Source organism: Peromyscus maniculatus, chromosome 11 (genome assembly GCF_049852395.1).
Source record: "Peromyscus maniculatus bairdii isolate BWxNUB_F1_BW_parent chromosome 11, HU_Pman_BW_mat_3.1, whole genome shotgun sequence".
Classification (NCBI taxonomy): domain Eukaryota; kingdom Metazoa; phylum Chordata; class Mammalia; order Rodentia; family Cricetidae; genus Peromyscus; species Peromyscus maniculatus.
In genome coordinates this window covers 100,806,512-100,810,170 of record NC_134862.1, presented here as the reverse complement: position 1 = coordinate 100,810,170, position 3,659 = coordinate 100,806,512, and the positions used below count along the sequence as shown (strand labels likewise).

Sequence of the window (3,659 nt, the reverse complement as noted above, 5' to 3'; positions counted from 1 at the left end):
GGATCTTTCAGTGCACTGACGCACCGTGTGTGTGTGTGTGTGTGTGTGTGTGTGTGTGTGTGCATGCTTGAGGAGGGAGATTATGGATTATGAAAGCCTGCAGAGGGAAAAGCCCTCAGGAGGCTCGGAGGCCGCTCAGGGTCTGAATATAGAAAGGCTGACCCCATTTCTGGAACAGCCAGCGAACGCTGCTGCTTGTGGACAGGGATGTCCCAGAAGGGGCTTTGGGACCTGGAGGCTGGATAAGCTGGAGGGTGTGTACTGAGTGCTGGCCTCTTTCTTCCCCTCCCCCACCATGACTCTGAGATGAGCCCATAAAGGCGAAGCTGGAGCCCACGGGCCATGCTTGCAGGTCCCCTCAGACACACTGCAGATAGAGCGTTCCTCAGTGTGCCCTTAGGGGCTTTACCAGAGCTTAGAGAGGGCCTAGCAGTGACCCCACATCACTTCAGATGGAAGGAGGTGCCCCTAAAGAAGGCAGACAGCTCAGGGAAGTCACCGGCTGACAGAGTGGGGACAGCCATGAGCTCCTCCTCAGCCAGGATCCCTGCCCTTCTCTGACTTCAGTTCTTTCCAGGTGCTGTGAGTTGGCCCCGCTGACCTCTGTGACACCCCCCAGCGTCACAAAGCTATCGTTTTCTGAGGAGTGTGTGTCCGAGCTCACTGCACATCACATGCCCTGACAGAGAACCCCACAGGCCACTCTCATCAGGATCCTGAGTCAGGTCAAAGTTGGGAAAGGCCTCTTTGTCTTCTCCCTAGATGGAGAAGCCAGGTACCCCCCAAAAAGCAATGGGCCCATCTCTGGGGAATGTGACGGCCATGTACCAGATCCCACCTGACTGTCACTGTGGGACCTTTGCATATTTGTCTCACCCTATGAAGTAGAATGAAACCCAGCTGGCTTGTTTCTTTTTTTAGCAGAAATTTTAATGTCATCCTTAATTATCAAATGTAGCAGATCCATGCCTGTGAGGCAGTTGGTTCAGTGAGTAGACACTGTAGCTAAGCCTGCTGAGCTGAGTTCAGTCCCCGGGATCCACGGGGTGGAAAGAGAGCTGAACACAGGCTAGTTCTCCTCCGGCCTCCACACATGCACCGTGGAATAAGACCCCCGACACGCATCCATTTACACACAGATATTAAATAAAGTCTACCAGATCTCCTGTTTAAGTAATGGTTTACCTTAGTCCACTTTCTGAGGCTGTAACAGAATGCCACAGTCTGTACAAACAACAGTTCCTTTGCTCACAGTTCTGGAGACTGGGGGACAAGGCCAGGGGCCACATTTGGCCAGGACTTCCTGCTTTTGTCACCGTGGCAGGGGACCAGCTGGTTCAGGAGATGAGAAGGACATGGGTCTTCCCATTTGGAACCGTCGCAGGACAGTAGTGATAGCTCGTTCGACCCAGTGCTTGGATAGAGTTAAGGATGCGTGCCGAGGGAGCAGTCAGCAGCTCCTACCTGACTCAGCAGTCAGGGAAGGCGTCCTGGGAGGTGAGCCTTCAGTTAGGTTTTGAGGTCAAGTAGGAGTTGTACAAAGCAAGTCAGGGGAGGAAAATAAAGGAATAGACCCAGTTTGATCCCAAAATGGCAAGAGCAGGCTTCACTGGTCTGAGAGCCAAGTTCCCCAACCCTGTGGCTCAGTGTCTGAGGGCACAGAAGGAGAATGCTGGGCCTGAGAATCAGTTTCTGTAGTGAGACTGGGGAGTGGGGAGGGCCTGGCTTCGCTAGACTGTAAAAATTGTTTGTTTGTTTGTTTGTTTGTTTGTTTGTTTTATTTTGATTAAAAAAAAAGCAGGTGGGAGATGAATCAGTTGCCTGTTTTGTGACCTCAGGGCTCAGGGACTGTGGCAGGGTTGGAAATTTTCAAATCCCATGGGTGGCAGGTTTCTTTTTTTCAGCCTTGTGTCCAAGGTGCCCTTTGGATGCTCTGAGAAGTCCAGGTGTAGTGACTGGGCTTCCTTCCACGGGCTGCTAGGGCAGTTCACAGATCTCAGGGGACTGACCCAGGCTCTCTGGCTCACTCTCAAGGGTGTGATCACATTGAGGTAGATGGAAGAGAGCCACGGACAGGATGGGGTGACAGACCAGAACCTTCACCCTACTCCTCTGCTAAGACCCCAACGTGAGGCAGGCTGAGGGCGCAGGCAGGCAGGTGTCAGGTTCAAGTGTTTCCTCCTACGTACAGAGCTTTCTGATCCCTTCCATGAGGTCACTGTGTAGGACTGAAAGGTCTAGATGGGGGTTAGAGACAACCCACCTCCAGAGATGGCCTTGGAAGGAAGGATGTGTTGAGAAAAAACTTCAAATAAAAGTTCCTGGCTGTTGGCAGTGTGCTTTGCCTGGCATGCACAAAGCCCTGGGTTTCATCTCCAGCATCACACAAGCCAGGCATGGTGGCACAGATCTGAAATTCTGGGACTTGGGAGGTGGAGCTGGAGGATCAACTATTTAAGGTCATATAGTGAATTGGAGGCCAGATGGGATACATAGACCTCGTCTCAAAACAAAAACAAAATAAAAACTCACAAGCATCCTTGAAAAGTGAAGCCAGTGCTGGAGAAACGAGCCAGGAGTTAATAGCGCTGGCTGCTCCCGTAGAGGACCCGGACTCAGGTCCCAGACACAGAAGCCGGCTCACGACCCCCTGAAACTTCAGTTTCAGTGGATCCGACACCCTCTCTGGTCTCTGCAGGCATCACAGGCACGTGGTACACGTACCTACATGCGGGCAGGACGCTCAGACACACAGAATAAACAGATAAGCAAGCCCTCGCGTTGAACAGAAAGAAGTAAAGATGAAGGAAGACGAAGCCCAGGAACTTACCCGAGGCTGGAGTGACGACAATTGCCGGCTCAGGGAGACCTTCCCCAGCACGACCTTCTTTACTCCCTGTGTCTCAGGAAGGAGGTAGCAGGAGTGTTGGAATCTTACCCACAATGGAAAGTTCCAGAAGGGGAAGTCTGAAAGTTGAGCATGACTTCTTTCCCTGGCAGCTTTTGCTCTTGCCAGGGGTGCAGCATTCGGGGACCTTGGATACAGTCTTCGTCGTTGTCGTCGTCGTCGTCGTCGTCGTCGTCATCGTCATCATCGTCCTGGGTCATCTCCTCCACCCCCATCCCACCCACCCCCCGGGAGAACTGGGCGTCCCACCGGTGGCATCAGCCTGGGGGCTTCACTCCAGCCCCACTGGCCCTCGGCTTTTCTCTCCCAGCCTCAAGGATCCCAGGGTATGGAAGCCCACTGCCCGGGACACCTGACCCCTTTCTTCCTCAGTCTGAGGTACCACAGTCTCTGGAGATCTCCCCAGGTCCTCCTCTCACCGGCTTCCAATACATCTTCCTCCTCAATAGAGAAAGACGCACTGGAGTCCTGACCCCGGGACCTTAGTGCGTGTCCTGACTAGAACAGGGCGACTGCAGGTGTTTAGTCAGATAAGGTCGCTTGATGGGCTCTCATCCAGTGGCTGCTGCCTTTCAGAAACAGCCCCATGGAGAAGGAACACACAGGAAGAATACGAGATGGGGATGACGTAGCCACAGGCCAGAAGTGTGAATTTTTTCTGTGCTGTCAAAAACTGCCTGAGAAAACCGACCTTAAGTGTGGAAGGGTTTGTCTGGCTCCCGGTTTGGGAGGACAGCCACCTCGGTGGGGA

General features: G+C 53.1%; 1 long non-coding RNA gene across 1 annotated transcript; it reads right to left on the bottom strand.

Moving 5' to 3' along the window:
* Positions 1-905: 905 nt before the first annotated feature.
* On the bottom strand, positions 906-3,109 carry LOC121821407 (uncharacterized). The gene is made up of 2 exons (XR_006062227.2): positions 2,831-3,109; positions 906-1,490 (listed from the first exon to the last, which is right to left on the bottom strand). It is a non-coding gene; the product is annotated as an uncharacterized LOC121821407 (long non-coding RNA).
* Between the last annotated feature and the right edge of the window lie 550 nt (positions 3,110-3,659).